The following is a 17,647-nucleotide window of genomic DNA, read 5'->3' as shown; positions in this document are numbered from 1 at the left end:
ATATCTTACATATAGTAGCCAGGAACCATTTCCTTTTTGGTAATTTAGGAACTTCTTGCTGCCTATGTAATTGATTAAACTAGTCACATTCCACTAGAGGAAACAGGAACATTGGCTAACCACACTGCATTATTTTCTTCACAGGCTGCCACCAACTTCTTCTCAATGAAGAATGCACAGTTGTGATTTCACTATAATTAGTTAGTAAATTTTAGGGTATATGCTAGCCAAACTGACTACAAAAGGGATGTTTCTATCCCATTATGTTGAAATAAACTAAAATGAAGGCAAATATCAAACTCCTAAAGAATGGATGATACCTTAAGAAGCCTGCCCAGCGCAATGAAAATATAATAGAAATACGAGTACATATTGGGGGCCCCTGCCTGGCTGAGTAGGTGGAGCATGTGATTCTTGATCTCGGGGTTGTGAGTTTGAGCCTCATGTTTGGTGCAGAGATTATTTAAAAATCAAATCATAAAAAAAAAGAAATATGAGTACATAATTGCCTATGGTTACCAATTAAAGCTAGATAGTGAGAGCTACAGTTTGTTCATGAATTTTGTAACAAAGACACTGAAGATTGATTATTAAAACCATTTAATAGGGCGCCTAGGTGGCTCAGTGGGTTAAAGCCTCTGCCTTCAGCTCAGGTCATGGTCTCAGGGTCCTGGGATGGAGCCCCACATCGGGCTCTCTGCTCAGCGGGGAGCCTGCTTCCTCCTCTCTCTCTCTCTGCCTGCCTCTCTGACTACTTGTGATCTGTCAAATAAATAAATAAAAATCTTTAAAAAAAATTTAATAGAGCGTCCCTATATGCGTAACTACATTATGTTGGGAGTTCCCTAAAAATCACAAATGTGTTTGATTACTGCTCTGAGGTACCACTCAATAGGAACCCAAACACACAGACATTTTTTTCAAAATCCCCACAGGTATTAGTTTTAGCCATTTTATTTGTCAAATGGAAGTTTCTTTATTTAATGACCATAGGAATACTGCAGTCCTGAGGGAACAGCAATGAGCCTTTAAGGAGATGGAAGGCTGAGTCTGAACAGCTGAGCTGACCCTACGTTGAAGCAGTGGCCCTCAAAATGACCTGGCTCACCCCAAGCCAGGATTTATTACTTCCTTCTTCTAACTGAACGCCTACAATCAGTACAAAATGATGGCCTGTCCCAGTTAAAACTCAGTTCATTATTACTGCCTATGACATTTAAATTAAATTATAGTAGAAAGGTTAGAAAGGAAATTGATCAGAAAATATGGACTTAGTCCTATCAAAAAAAAAATGCATGATTTTAAGAAATGCATAAGTCATAATGCAGAATGCCACACTTCAGAATGCTAAAAAACAGACCATGAAAATAAATGCAAAGCTACAATTATTCAGGATCTGTGTGATTTCTGTTTTTTTTTTTTTAAATTTTTATTTTTTATAAACATATATTTTTATCCCCAGGGGTACAGGTCTGTGAATCACCAGGTTTACACACTTCACAGCACTCACCAAATCACATACCCTCCCCAATGTCCATAATCCCACCCCCTTCTCCCAAACCCCCTCCCCCCGGCAACCCTCAGTTTGTTTTGTGAGATTAAGAGTCACTTATGGTTTGTCTCCCTCCCAATCCCATCTTGTTTCATTTATTCTTCTTCTACCCACTTAAGCCTCCATGTTGTATCACCACTTCCTCATATCAGGGAGATCATATGATAGTTGTCTTTCTCTGCTTGACTTATTTCGCTAAGCATGATACGCTCTAGTTCCATCCATGTTGTTGCAAATGGCAAGATTTCATTTCTTTTGATGGCTGCATAGTATTCCATTGTGTATATATACCACATCTTCTTGATCCATTCATCTGTTGATGGACATCTAGGTTCTTTCCATAGTTTGGCTATTGTGGACATTGCTGCTATAAACATTCGGGTGCATGTGCCCCTTTGGATCACTACATTTGTATCTTTAGGGTAAATACCCAATAGTGCAATTGCTGGGTCATAGGGCAGTTCTATTTTCAACATTTTGAGGAACCTTCATGCTGTTTTCCAGAGTGGCTGCACCAGCTTGCATTCCCACCAACAGTGTAGGAGGGTTCCCCTTTCTCCGCATCCTCGCCAGCATCTGTCATTTCCTGACTTGTTGATTTTAGCCATTCTGACTGGTGTGAGGTGATATCTCATTGTGGTTTTGATTTGTATTTCCCTGATGCCGAGTGATATTTCTGTTTTACAAAGAGAAAAGTAAAAGAAGCAACCTGACCTTTCAAAATTAATATTTAAATTCACTCATTGTCATTTTCTTTCTTATTAATTTTGACAGTGAATAAAAAGTGATTGTTTTCCAGAAGGATTTATTCACAATCTTCTTTTTAAGTGTGATAACTACTAGCAGTACAATATATAGCGTGCATATTAATAATGATTTAGTATTTTATAAAAATAAATAAGATGTGTGTGTTTGTGGATGAATAATCTTACTATTTTATTATAGTAAAATAAAGCCTACCTTACATATATATTACAGGTGTGATTTAACTTCCCTATGATTAATAGATACAATTTTCTTTAGCTAAATTTTATTAGAACCATTCACTTCATTTTTTTAAATTCATTATTTATTTATGTACAAGATTTTTATTCTTAAGTAATCCCTGCACCCAACTTGGGGCTGGAACCCACATCCCTGGGATCAGGCATTGCATGCTCCATGACTGAGCCAGCTGGGTGCCTCTATCATTTTAAATATTTTACAGTCAGACTATGGTTTGACCACTTTCAATTTGTTACCCCAAAATAACAAAACTTGCCAAGAAATCTTAAAGAAGGGAAGGGGAGAATTTGCCACCTCAAAATATGCCTCTGGCATAAAGATTAATTTAGGTTGATTATTTTTAAGAAATAGCAAAGGAAAGCCTCCAAAAACCAAGTAGAACTTACCCTTTTGTAGCAGACATTCACATTTATAAGAGAAGTCTCCCATTTGTAAGGGTGTCTTCCTTTCTGTACCAGGGAGAGGAGGATTAACTAAATCTCTGAAAATTCTTAAGGATAGTGGAAGAGGTACAATCTACATAACAGCTATACCCATAACAACCTTTACTGTGCTTTGTCTGGTAATCTCCCCCAACCAGCTTCCCCTCCCCTCCAACACCTTTTTTTTGTTGTTGTTTTTTTAGCCAATAACAGGAGATGGTATTTAAGGTGAAGGCTTGGGCCATTTGGAAGAGTTATTCAGTTTTCCTGGGACTCTTCTATGTATACAGGAGGTATACATGTTGTTAAATTTCTGTTTTTCTCCTGTTCATCTGTATTTTTATTATGCCAGGTGTGGGGGTAGGGGAGGTAGGGGGGTGGTTTTACCCGAGAACACTGAAGGGTAGAGGGAAAATTATTTTTCCTCCCCTCCAAGTTTGATGACCACTGAGGGGACAGGCTGAGACACTATACTCACTCTGGAGTCTGCAGATGGAATCCTGGAAATTGATCCACATCATGTTAAGAAAGTAAATTTTTATGTACATTGCAACATGCATCAGATAGAATATGTATTGTTATTTTAGAATTCTCTAGTCGAAATTTCAAATGATTACTACAACATACTTTACCTGCCTTACATTAAACTTTAAAATCACAGAAATATATAGCAATAAGAAAATGTAAATAAAATAGTTCATATTTGATATATTCCAGGAAGAAATTCAAATCCACTGGGGAACACCTCCATAGAAAATATTTAGGTGAATGTGACTTACATTCCCATGCATCCCTTCACAAATGTATCTCTTTTACTAAAAGTAAAAACAATGAATTTGACTGCATTCATTTTGTAACTATGTATTTTTCACAAATAAATAATAATCAGAAAGTTATGAAGCAATTATAATTATACTGCCCCATGGTCTACACCCTGTACCTTATACTTGTGACAGTATGTCAAATGCCTGTAGAATAATTTGGTACATAAATGAGAACATCATTAAATAAAATGAGGGTGTATGAAGTCCCAGAATAAAGTAATTGTGCAATCTAGATTCAATTTATAAAAGAAATGGATAGTAAATATGAGTCACTGAAACATAATTAGAAGGTAAAATAAAATCTTGGAGAAACAACAAAATGTCATTCTGAACCAAACCAAGCCCAAAATGCAACTTAGAGAAATAAAGATAAATTCTCCCTTGGGCTTTAGGTAGATGGCATGATCTCTAGCCTAAGAGGAAAGCCCTTTCAGAGAAGCTTCTCTAATGTAAGGACAAGTAGGTACAGTTGTAAATAGGCAAATCACAATTAATTCCCATGTACATTCAGCCATGTTAGTAAACACCGTAGGAAAAGGAAATTTGAAGAAATCTGAGGAATTTGAGGAACCAGCAAATACTTTCAAAAGTTTAAGAAAGGAATGTATTCTTCTTCAAAAGTCCATGAGTCCATGGATGGGAGCAGCATGCCTAGATCTTGTGGATCTTTAAGAAATATTTGTTGACAGTATAAAAAAGGGAGTGAGGAGGGGCACCTAGGTCATCAGGTTAGTTAAACACCAGCCTCTTGATTTTGGCTCAGGTCATGATCTCAGGGTCTTGAAAATGGAGCCCTACCTTGGCCTCCATGCTCAGCAGGGAGTCTGCTTCTCTCCCTCCTCCCTCCCCCTGCCCCTCACTCATGAGCATGCACACACTCTCTTTCTCTCAAATAAATAAACAGATATTTTTTTAAAGAAAGGAGAATAGGGGGAGAGACAGGGTTGTCCTCCAAAATAGGCATAATGGCTGGCTATATCCCATTACCCAAAAGAGTGTCTTAGTTATCTATTTCTTCCCCATAACTTAGGGGCTTAAAGTAACAAGCATTTTATTTGTTCTTGATTTGTAGATTATGAGTTTGGGCTAGTTCTTCTGTTGGTCTCATTTGTGGTCATTCTTGCGACTATAATTACCTGGAAGCTGAATTGTATCTGGATGATGTAAGAAGGCCTCATTTGCGTGTCTTGCCACTGGTTTTGGCTGTCAGCTGGACCACTTGTTTCCAGCAGGAGACCCGGGACTTCTTCACACGATGGTAACATTTTTTTCCAGAAGGACAAGAGTAATGGCTGTACGATCTCTTGGATTCAGCCTGGAAATGGTACCACATTACTTCTGCCACACCTATTGCTCAAAGCAAACTGCAAAGCCAGTCCAGATTCAAGGGGAAGGCAAAGAGACATCTACTCTTGATGGAAATATCTGTAATGAATTTGTGGCCATACTGAATTCACCAGAGGAAGTAAGAAAGTAAATCACAGGTGGGTACACACCACAGGGCTTAATCTAGAAAAGGTCTGTTCTGCCAACAAATGTATCTATACTTAAGCATGAGATTTTGGCTGACTGCCAGACCCCTCTGTCATCAAAATAACAGCATAGAAATCTGGATTCAAGATGACAAAATGAGTTTGTTATTTGACTTTTTTTCTGGCCCTGTCTCAAAGGAAGGAGGTAACTGGGGGGTAAAGATTGAAGCGCTCATTAATGACTGTCACAGCAACATAAATAACATAGTAACAGGATTAAGAGGTAAGTGGAATGCAGAGCACAATTAGACAAATGCAAACATTTCAATGATAAATGATCATTAATGATCTCCAAGTTCCATTTGATCCTAACATTTACAAAATTCTCTGATTCTTCTGTACTGGGAGAAGTGTTACAGGGAACAATTATTCATTAGTTACTTAAGAACTACCAGCTAGTTTATGCTGGCTTGCAATTCCCTTTTGCAGATGGAATTTGGAAATTAGAAAGAGTAAATCATCGAAATCACATAGTCTAGTTTAGCAAAAAAAAGTTTAGGATATACTTATACCCCAGGCCCAGGATCAAATATTTCTCCACACAAATAACTATCAAATCTCCTAATAGGTATCTGTAAAGCCTTTCATAGACTCCTGACATAAAATATGGTAATACAGGGGCGCCTGGGTGGCTCAGTGGGTTAAGCCGCTGCCTTCAGCTCAGGTCAGATCCCAGGGTACTGGGATCGAGCCCTGCATCGGGCTCTCTGCTCAGCAGGGAGTCTGTGTCCTCCCCTCTCTCTGCCTGCCTCTCTGCCTGCTTGTCATCTCTCTCTGTCAAATAAATAAATATATAAATAAATAAAATCTTTAAAAAAAATATGGTAATACACAGAGTACCATAAAGAAAAAGAAATTAAGAATAAGGTGCATATCCAAAGGATGGCCCTACTCCTTGAAGGAGGTTAAAAACATATTTTGTAACTATCAACAGAAAACAGCTTTAAGAGGCAGATGAGAATAAAAATCTCCTAGATATAGCAGATACAGCACCCTCTTTAGAATCAGAAATATTTGAATTTGAATTTTAGCCCTATCATCTATTAGTCATATACTCATGGATAAGTGAGTTAACTATGCTCAGCCTCAACTTGCTCCTCCAAAGAAAGGAATATAATCCTACCTAAGTTGTAGGTTCGTTGCATGGATTAGAAGTAGGTAAAAACCAACAGCACCTGGCACAGAGAATATACTCAGAAAATGTACTTACGATGATCATCATCTATTATATTTTTTATCCAAGGTATATTAGAATTTTCCAGTACTTTCCATATAAAATACACAAAGGAAAACTCATGTGCTTTCCTTAGCAGATGAGATCTTGGAATGTTATTCATCATTAGGCTCTTAGTTCACAAAGATATCTAACAAACTTGTCATTTTGTTAATAAGTTCCCATTGCTGAATTAAAAAAGAAAACACATCCACTGAAAAAGTTTAATACGAGAGCAAAGGGAAAAAAAAAAAAAAAACGAAAAATCGTACACAGACAGGAAAGGAAAGTTGGGGGAAACTTTCCTATCAGTACAAACTTCCTTAAACATGCCATGAATTGGTCCCTCAGGGCTTTCTGCAATCACTAACATATACAACAAAGGCCTTTAAGGCCTTTCTTTAAGAAAAGGTTAACCATTTAGAATTGTGGGTCAATTTTAATAATTATTAGTATTCGCATTAAAAGTAAACCTTTTAAAAGAAACATTTTTAAACATGGCGCCTAAAAAGAATAATATTCAAGGTTATGGAGAATGTTGGTAACCAAGACTCATCCTGCAAGGACACGAGATCAAGGGAGTTTTACTGTCATTTCCTTCTGTATTCAGATTATTTCCCCCTTATTAGGAATTAGGTGACCTCATATGGAGGCTGGAGAAACTGCTGGGAGCCTTCATATGACGTAATTCTATTCAATTATAGAGGAGGTAACACAACTGACTTAGTAACTATTCTAGAAATCAGTATCATGTAGGTTTAAGGGTAGATTAAGAGGCAAAGACGTAAGAGTATCATCAAGACTGACTCAGGACTAGGGTTGTGCCTCTGAGAGAACATTTGGTTCTCACTCTAGATCACAGCTTCCCCAGAGTGGCTTCTATGCCATTTGGCTTTTATGTCTCAAAGGAGAAATAGTTACTTAGCCGAATAGGGAAGCATGCATTAAATGATGAATAAATGTTTTTAAAAGAATCAAAGAACGAGTCTTGAGTCATTCTTTCCTAGATCAGAGAACCCAAGATGCAGCCAGATCCTTCCATCACCTTAGGATAAGATGAAAATCCACTCTTTTTGTCTTGTTCCATTTCATTGTTTCTCATATACATTATGAATACCACTATAATATTTATAATTTACTTTTTCTCTCAGTACTTAGTGGAGAAGAATTAAGTAATATGACCATTATGAGCAAATCATACAATGTGAATGTTTATAAACTGAGAAATAGCATGTAAAAGTGAACTTAGACTTTTTTAAAAAGATTTCTTTTATTCATTTGAAAGAGAGAGACAGCAACAGAGAGAGCACAAGGAGGAGAGGCAGAGGGATAGCGAGAAGCAGACTCCCTGCTGAGCTTGGAGCTGAGACATGGGGCTTGATCCCAGGACCTGGAGATCATGATCTGAGACAAAGTCATACGCTCAACCATCTGAGGCACTCAGATGCCCCAATCTCAGATATCTTCACTAGTGTCTTGACTCAGAATGGCAAAGAAGGAAAATAATTTTAATCTTGTTACTGAACTTGGATTGATGAGTTGTAGCATCTTAAAGATCTATGTAAAGAACTCCAATGCCTTGTTTGGGCTCAAAAGGAGAGATGGCATTGATCAAACAGTAAGTGTGACATGACTGCTGGATGGACAATTACAGCATAGCATGTACCTGCTTTTTTCTGTTCCAAAAGCAAGGAAATGGTTCTGCTGGATGCTATGCTAGTCAACCCGTGTGGTTTGCTGGAGCTGCTATCACACTTTCATGTAACGTGAGACAAACAAACTGGAGGTGGTGATGAAGATGTATGATAGATAACATTTTTTGAGTATAAAACGTAAAGGGCTTGAAATCATGACACATAGAAAACCATCCCAAATCAGTTTAGGTCTAGTTATGTTTATTTATGTATTTATTTATTTTTGGTTAAAGATTTTATTTATTTGAGAGAGAGAGAAAGGATGGGAGTAGGGAGGGTGAGAGGGAGAAGCAGACTCCCAACTAAGCAAGGAGCCCAACTTAGAGTTAGATCCCAGGATTCCAGTCTTGACCTGAGCCAAAGGCAGACACTTAACCGACTGAGCCAACCAGGCACCCAGGTTTAGTTATGTTTAATCATAAGCAAACAATCATGGTTTGGGCATCTCAAGTAACTCAGTTTAAATATTTGAGGTACTGTCATTGGGAATTAGACTTATTGTGTATCCCTCCTTCCATATTAAAATTAATTAGAAGCCAAGGATGTCGGATGCTTGGCTCAACTCCAAAAATAAATTTGATAATTAGCCTATATAAAATGGAATAATCCAGTTTAGGTGGAGTGATTTTAGAATCACTGAGGGTACTCAAGTTCAGTCAAGATGACCACTTGGCAGGGATGTTTTAGATAAAATTTAAATTTAAACAGATGTCAGAATAACAGATGTTTTATGATGCTAGACCCATCACAGGGTAAAATGAATTTAAATTTGAATGTCTTGGATAAATCATGCACTCACCAGTGTAGCAGAGATCCTTCAACCTATAATTTCTTAAGCCCAGCCAGATTTCCTGGGTTTAAGATTTACATCTGCTTGGCCTCTGAAGACAGTGGACTGTGTGGTCCTTGGTTTGAATGAGCTTTAGCATTCTCCAGAGCCCTGAGGGTCTAGGACCCCAAGCATAGGCTTTGACATCATCTAATTACTACCCCTTTAGTCTTCTCCTTTACCCTCAGGATTGCTAACGATGAAATGACAATGATGATGGCAATGATGATGGTAAGGATAACAGTTAAATGTCTTCTATTATTAGGTTCATCTTATAGGTGAGGACACTGAGGCTCAGAGAGGTAACAAGACTTGCTCAAAGTTACAAAGCCTAAGACATAGGTTTGTGAAATCCCAAAGTTCATGCTTCTAAGTACTGCACAATATCAACGTCCATAAAACACAGTAACAATTTCCAAATGTCTTCTCTCTCACTACAAAGCAAAAAAAATCAAAATAAAATTTAAAAAATCAGTTATTTTCAAGCTTATGTATCTGTTTACATCCTTCCTGTTACTAAGAAAATAAGTTCCCTGAGGTCAGGATTCAATGTCTAGTTATAAATTATTAAAGTGCCTGACATTTGAACAGCCAATACATGGCAAATATCCTACATAATTCCCATAAATAACCCCTAAATTTCAATGTAAAGGTAGGCACATTTCTATTAAATGGGGCACTTTAAAGTATCTGTGAATAGAATAGCTATAACAGTATCCACATAAAAAAAAAATTAAAAAAGCAGATGTACTACTCTGTGCAATATTCAATATTGCCATGTAAATCATATGCATTTTATACCATTGAAAAAAATAACAAAAAGAGGTATAATGACTAAGAAAATAACACAGCCTATATTTCCAGAAAAGTGAAAATTTTCATAACAGAGTTGATATGTTCCCACTAATAAATCACTTTATTGCAAATATCCTATAACTTTGAAAGCAACACCACTAAGATTCATGAAAAATCTACTTTAAGACAGGAAATGATAAGTCAACATGGGGAATGAAATACAGAGAGCTACTGCAATGCATCTTTAGGTCTCTTTAGTATTTCCTCAAAAGAGCTACACAGGGTAAAGTAAAAATAGAGTAATACAAACAACTCTGCTTTGGCTACTATCTCTGATTAAATGCACTAGTACTGATGGAGTATATATTGAATTAATCAGTGTTTTCTTTCTGCCTCTTTCCAAGAATTCAGATACTGCTTCTAGAGTTGGGAAAAAAAAAGATCTTACAACTTTATATGTTTGTCTTATTACTTCTTTTCTAGACCCTTTCTGCTATAAAATCTAAAATAGAGTCAATATCCAATGGTGATTCTGCAATTGTTCTTCATAACATCAAATTCAAAATATTCCTTTGGAAGTTTTGTTTTTTTTTTTAAAGCAATGAATTTCATATATGCTCCCCACAAAGAAAAGAAATAACATGAGGTTTAGGGTTAGAAAGATTTCTTTTATAAAAAATATATTATATAGGAAGACTCAAATTAATCAATTCATAATTTCTTTCCAATGTGACCAAGTCTGTAACTTAATAAACATAGGGCATCAAAGCCAATTTCTGAGAAACCTTACTGATATAGCTTGCAGTTTAATCATAAAGCCTTTTCATGTGGTTTACTTGGTATCAGCAAGATGATAGAGCATTTATGTAACCATGTAATTCCATTATAATTTTCTATCACTTGTTAACCATCTTCATAATTAGTATTCAATTATGTCATAGCTCAGTAAAAAGCGTTCTGTCAGAACAGTATCTATCAGAATACTATGATGAAAAGCTTTAAAATGACATTAGCTCCCTTTGAATTAAATTCTTATATTTCTATCTCTTGTTATACCTATATGAAACTGGAGTTTTCATAATAACATACAATTTATGTGGATAGGGCATAACAAAAATTGTTCACTTCTAACCAGAATAGCTTCAATACTGATAAACATAATTCTTCTTAATTTCACCATGCACACACCATGTAATGGACAAATTATTACTGCCTTAGGTTTTAAATAGTCCTCACTGATTGAAGGATGCTATGGGAATAAAAATGTGGGCTGTAGAAATATAAAAACTGGCCTCCCTTTCAAGGTTTATTAACAAGGCAGAGCTATGCACATGTGTGTCAGTGGAATGATGTAGCAAAATTACCCGTTAGTCTTATAGCCTATTTATTAAAAGGCCTATATTCATACATTTATTCTTCAATAAAATATGAAAGTTAGAACTGATTGCCCTACACACAAAACTCTGAAAGTAATGCCAGTATGTTACTTTTCTAAGCAAATGAAAAATAACAATTACTGGGATGAGTTAATAGATTAGCCAGTTAAGCCACTAGAAAGTTTTAAGTCGTCTTCCTCCAACCTCAAAATTGGCACATATTTATTAGCAATCTTATTCATTGTAATTTTCTCTTAAAATAACTGAATAGATTTGATATAGAGGTTATTACAGGGTAGTTTTATATAGAGGCAGGGACGTTGTTAGGTATCTGTAATCATCTCACTCCCAACCACAAAACAACACAGCAATAGTATCAGCAGAAAGCAAGGTCCTAATTTCATCAGCTAGAAAACTCAGCAAAACTACCAAGCCTAAAGTGCTTCAAGCAGCAAGAGGAAACAGAACACTGGTTTAAATGAACAAAAGGGAACTGATGGTCATTGAGGAAAGGATGAAACGCAGATATAACCTATGATGGTCACTTAAACACCAATGCCATAACCAGATGCCACTTTCACTCCAAGAATGCATTTAATGACAGAAGAGAGAGAAATGATGGAAGAGGGGATAAAGGTAGGATAGTTTTCCTTCAGGTGACCACAGCTTTTGCTATCCCCTTGAAAAAAAAAAAAAAAAGGGAAAAAAATAACTTCTGGCTGGTATTCACCACAGATATATCTTAATGAACCCCTCCCAAATCACTCAAACACAGGAGTCTCAGATTTCAAAACTGAAGCAGTGAGGCGTGTATGTGTATATTTGTGTGTACATCACATTTTGAAAAGGAAAAGAGGTGTGTGAAGCACAGAGGACCGGTGTTGCTCAAGGTCATTCTCCTCTTGAAAAGAGAAAAGGAAAAAGTGACAACAGAAATGGTGTGGGGGACAGAAGTCAAGTGGTAAGTTCTTTCCACCTGCCTAGAGCCTTACATCAGTTCCCATGGGTGTCCTGATGGCCCTGTTGTTCTGCCCCTCTTGTTGGTAAGCACAAGAGAGCCTAAAAGGAAAGAACATTTTGCTGGGAAATTTCCTATTAACACCTGACAGTCTTAACCCATTAGTGAGACAAGCCAGCTCCATCTAAGTACAAGGTCAGTGGACTCAGATCTTCCTCTGTCACTCCAACAAGGAAGAGGGGAAGGGAGGCAGAAATTTCCATTTTTAAGTAAATTCTGTATATGAAACTCTGTGCAAGGAGGCCTATATGGTTTTGACACTCCCAACTGCACAAATGAATGGCATTTTAAAACATGAACCACACCATGATCTACGTTTAGGCTTCTAAGCACTCAGCAAACAGTTAATGCATTTGTTTTGCCTTCCCCCAGGAGGAGGACACAAAGACAAGACTTAACCTGCAGAATAGAGAAAAGGCCAGAGAGAAGTGAAATGAAGAGGGAGATGGAGAAAACCCATCATTTTTCTAGGTACTTATATCTGCACCAGTATTCCTTCTTTCTTGGGTTACCCTCTAAACAGGTAGACCTTATTTGCTGACAAATATTATGAGTATGATATAGTTTCTGTTGTAATAATATTCTGGAGAAATTTGGGGGACAAAGAAATGTCTTTGTGAGATTGTTATTACATCCCAATCAGTTTTCTACCAGGATTTGCTGAGTGATGGAGGAAATACAAATACATTAACTTAAAAAGAAGATAAAAGAAAGGAAGGAACCTCACCTAATTCCTCCCAAATTTCCACTTATTTTTAGTTTTCATTCAGGCAGTACCTTTTTCTTTCTGCGTCTATAGAGAGTAGAGTGTGGATCTGCTTTACTGTTAAAGTCGAATTACCCTCTGTCCCCTTTATTGGTTCTCCCTAGAGCTGGAACTTACAGAGCAAATCTATCTGAAGAGTGGCCCTCACTGCCTTCAGGTTTATTGGGCACAGGGGTGGGGGAAGGAGTTGTCTTTTCAGTGGTATTCCAACTGGAGATAAAACAAGAGTATGAATGACCTAATTAAATCCAGGAGAGCAAGAAGGGAGGAAAGAGAGAGGAAAACATGGAAATCTAGGAAAAACACACTTAGTTTCAGGTTTTGAATCCTGAGAAATCATGCAATATTTGAGTACCAAGGCGTTTTTGCAGCCAGCTTTCTTTCTATGTTCTTGAATATTCATTTACAAGGGGGTGGAGGATTGCAGGCACAGGAAGTCAGGCAGGACCTCACTGCCCTCCACGCGTCTCTCTCCACCTCCTTCCTCTCAGATCCAGGCCGCCACCTCAGCCATGATGCGCCTCCTGTCTGCCAGGGGGCCTGCTGAGCTCTCCCGCCCCTCCCCAAAAAGTGTCAAGGAGGCCCTGGCAGCTGCAATGCCGGAGCCCAGCCCCCAAGCCCGCTGCATGTATGGCCTTGTAGCACCACCAGCCTGCGAGGGCTGCAGCAGCAGCTGAGCCCAGACTCCAGAGGAGTCAAGGCCATCAACGTGCAGGGACAGCAAGAGCAGCTAGCTAGTGGCCAGCTTGTAGTCTGCAAATGCCATCATATGGATATCTATAGAATCGCAGCAAGCAGAGAAAAAGAGGCAGCGCCCCCGACACTTTCTAAGCCGCTTTAGCAAAGAGAAACCTCCGGCGCATCTCCAGTCGATGCCTCTAAGAGCAAGACGCTTTGCACTCGGCCGGGCCACATCCTCCGCTGGGTGCACCCAGCAGGCAGCTACCGAAGGCAGAACACAAACGAGCACTCCTTAGCTGAATTATTCAGACCGCCTTCACTATGGAATAAAACATTGATGAGACTACTTTGCAAGTGCTTTATCTTCTTAATCCGAATGTTCTGGAGAAAGGAGTGAAATTTCTGCAGGGGGACGCAGAGGTGACAGAAAAGGGAAATAAGAGAATTAAGGTGCAAGGGTAAGGGGCTTTGGAAGTTCCTTAAATTTGTTCTGACTCTGCCAGCCATGGGAATCTCCGTTTTAACGTATCAGACCCAATATGTTAATTAGTCAGTCACAAATCCACCCTATTCCTTGTAAATCAATGCACTGGCAAGAATTTTCAAAATACATATTATACAGAAACAAGCAAACCAAAACCAACGAAACAAACCACGCGCACACAAGCTCCACAACGGACACAATATAGCCGGAGATGGTATTGGGATGGTGGTTGTGGTTTTAGCCTTGCTTCTACAGATATAAAAATGACTTCTTTCATGGATCTATTTTGCCATATCTAAGCAAACGCTCACAGTTAAATACCATATCTCAGCACACACGCCCGTGACAATGAATTCCTTTTCATGCAAAGCAAGTTCCAAGAAAACTCCATTTCAGATTAAAGTCTCCAGATGCGTAATTTACAACTACTAAAGGATCTGGCAAGCTCCTCCACAATAAGGAAAGGAAAACAACCTGGCACCAGAGGCAGAAAAGGGTCAAAATGATCCTTGCCTGAAATGGGTGGAAACCAAACACCCTCTTGCACTCCACAGTCTCGGGAGTGTTGGATACCAAATGGTCCGTGGCATAGCCTGAAGGAAACATGGAATTTTAATCTCTGGCATCTTCAGACAGGTTCAACATGCCTAGCTTTCCAGTATCATCACTTAGGGTGGAGCATATCCATATTCCCTTAGCTTTCACTGCTAGATTAAGTGCTCAGGTATAGATTTATATCCCACCTACTAGAAATTTTATTACAACATCACGGAGCACCCTTGGATATCCAGCCCTTCCTAATGATTTTCGAAACATTAATAAGTAAAGTAGCCTGCAATGCAGATAAGACACTAGAAACAAGATCAGAAGGAAACTGGGTGAGGCGGGTAGTCATTTGCTTGTTACCTGGTGCCTCTAGAGGAAAAGACGGTCGTAGGAGGACTTTCTGCCCGCAGGTACAATCCCGGCAAGGTGGCTCCAGGTGGCTTTCACAGTCGTACGCGGGTCTCGCTCGTCACTTTGCTGCCCTTTGCCATAGCTCAGCACCCGCATCCTAGGGAGTCCGAAAGGCGGCTCCTGCCACTGCCGCCGCTGCCCGCAGGTCGCGCTGGGTGGGGGATCCGCGGCGATCGCCCCATGAAATCCGCGTTTCTGCGCCCGGGGAGCGGGCAGAGGCAGGGCGGCCGCGCACGCACACACAGACACACTCAAACACACATACACTCACACACTCGCACACAGGCGCGCGCGCACTCGCATTCACTCTTGCACACGCACATCCAGCACAGCACGGGGAGGGAGAATCAAGGAGGGGACCGGTCCTTCTCACGATCGGCTTTGATGCCCACCGGACCCCAGGCAGAAAAGAGAGTGGTTTGGCATCGCCTTTTGATCACGTTTCCTTCAAGTTCTCCTCCAACCCAAATCCACGTAATTCAAGAGCTGGTGACATTTTGGTGGGGAGGAGAGAGCCGGGAAAGGGCTGAGGAAGAGTCGGGATTTTGTTAAGCAGTTTGAAAAGCAATCCTTGTTACCTTGTTTGTACAGAAACCAGCTCGAAGGGCTGAACTTTTGGCTTCAGATGATGTGGACTGAAACATAAATATCCTTCTGGCTAAAACAGGTCCAGATGCACGGAGACAAGACGGCTACAAGACCCTCTGGTGACCTTGTGATGTACCTGGAAGCAAGTTAACACTGGAGCTTTCCAAGCCTCTGGGTAAAGCGATCCACACACACGGGTCCACAGCCAGACAGCGGTTCCGAATCCAGCCAGGAAAATGGGTCTGCGCGTCCTTCCTGCTCTTCGAGAACCTGGGCACCGAGGGGGCACCGACGAGTTAACATTTGCTTCTGGGCAGTTGGATAAAAGACAGTCAAATGCATCAGAGAGGCGCGCGCGCGCACACACACACATACACATACACACACACACAGAGCTAGCTGGAGAGCGGCTTACAAAAATAAATAAATAAATAAATAAAAAAGCCAAAATGACTTCAAAAGGTAGAAAAGATCCCGAATCTTTTCGGAAAACAGAAGGGTCAGCGGGAAGGTTATGAAAATTTCTTCAGGTCTTTCATTCTCTCTTGTGAATGTGTGGTTGTATTTCCAGAAGGTTTCCTTGGTCGGCCCCACCCCCGTCCAGTTGCGCTTTTTTCTCTTGATATAAACCGACCGTGCAAAATGGATTATATGGGTGGGTTGTGCTCACAGCCCAGAGCTCCACAGTCAAAAATCCTAAGGGAGCAACCAGCTGCAAAGCCATTCACATCCTCTAGGGAAAAGGAAAAACACGCGCAAACACACGCACACACACGCGCGCGCGCGCACACATACACACGCACACACACATACACACACACACAGAGTCCTCAGTTCGGGCCGCTTTGCACACTGGCCGACTCCCTGCGCGCCGCTGCACACAGCGCCCCGCCCGCTGCCCGCCGCGCCGGGGCTAGTCTGCAGCTCAGGCGTGCAGCTTCAAGCCCAGGTCCCAGGCTGCGACCAGGGCTGGCCCGGGTCCCTGGCTCCCCGCGGCAGCCTGTTCCGGCAACGGCAGCCGCCCCGCGGGGAAGGACTGCGTCCGGCGCTGCAGCATGGAGGCGGCCGCGGCGGCGGTGGCGGCGGGCGCGCCGCCGTGCGCCCAGCCCTCGCCGCAATGACGGGAGCTACCGCGCCTCCCAGACTCAGAGTCAGGCGAGACCCCCTCCGGGGCCACCGTGCCTCTCTCTACCTTCGCGCCTCCGAGCCGGGCAAGCTCGGGATTGATTAACCCCGGGCTAGAGGAGAGGGTCCACGAGGTGCCTGGAAATTCCCAGGCTGGGGAAGCGCGGGGGCGTTGCAGGGAGGGGGAGGGGAGAAGGCGGAAAATCTGGAAATAAAGACGAACTTCTAGGGGCGTCCCCAGCGTCTTGTAAAAGGGAAATTTGCGGACCACCCACAGCCTCCACGATTAGGGGATAATGGAGTGTCACCGGGTCAAGCTGCGACTGCTAACAGCGTTGGGAAAAGTCATTAGCTATATAACCTCCAGGAAAATGTGAGACGAAAGGCTGCTGACTTGAGGTCTCTGTCACCTGCGATGGCCTCATCCGGGGTCCCCTTAGTAGTAGTAGGTAGTGCTTCTCTTACTAATCAGATAGGAAAAGAAGCTGAAAAGAACATATATTTGGGAAACAATTCAGCTCAGCCTTAGGCATTCCAAGTCTCATTTTAGTATGTCAAGGGCAGACAGCAAGCCCAGTAGTTGACATCAGCCAAGCCTGACCACTAAGGTTAGTGGGAAAGAGATCGTATCTGAAGTAGCAAAGAGAAGGGTGGTGGGGAGAACGCTAGGCCGGGCCCTGACGGAGAGGGGTCGAGGGGCCGGCATTTCTCCCGACTCTGTCACAACTTCTGGAGCGCCCCTCCTAGACCCTGCCCTCACTCCCTCCAGTCTGGAAAAAGCTTCCT

At 40.8% G+C, this 17,647-nt stretch overlaps 1 protein-coding gene across 5 annotated transcripts in view; it reads right to left on the bottom strand.

Moving 5' to 3' along the window:
- Positions 1–16,589, bottom strand: part of LRFN5 (leucine rich repeat and fibronectin type III domain containing 5) — a 250,800-nt gene extending 234,211 nt beyond the window's left edge. For all 5 annotated transcript variants that reach the window (XR_009355650.1, XR_009355649.1, XM_059181987.1 and 2 more), the window contains exon 1: positions 15,098–16,589. The gene's annotated coding sequence lies outside the window, so the exon portion shown is untranslated. The remainder of the gene's footprint in view (positions 1–15,097) is intronic.
- Between the last annotated feature and the right edge of the window lie 1,058 nt (positions 16,590–17,647).

The sequence above is a fragment of the Mustela lutreola genome, chromosome 7, assembly GCF_030435805.1.
Source record: "Mustela lutreola isolate mMusLut2 chromosome 7, mMusLut2.pri, whole genome shotgun sequence".
Taxonomy (NCBI): Eukaryota; Metazoa; Chordata; class Mammalia; order Carnivora; family Mustelidae; genus Mustela; species Mustela lutreola.
This window is presented reverse-complemented; position numbering and strand designations above follow the sequence as displayed.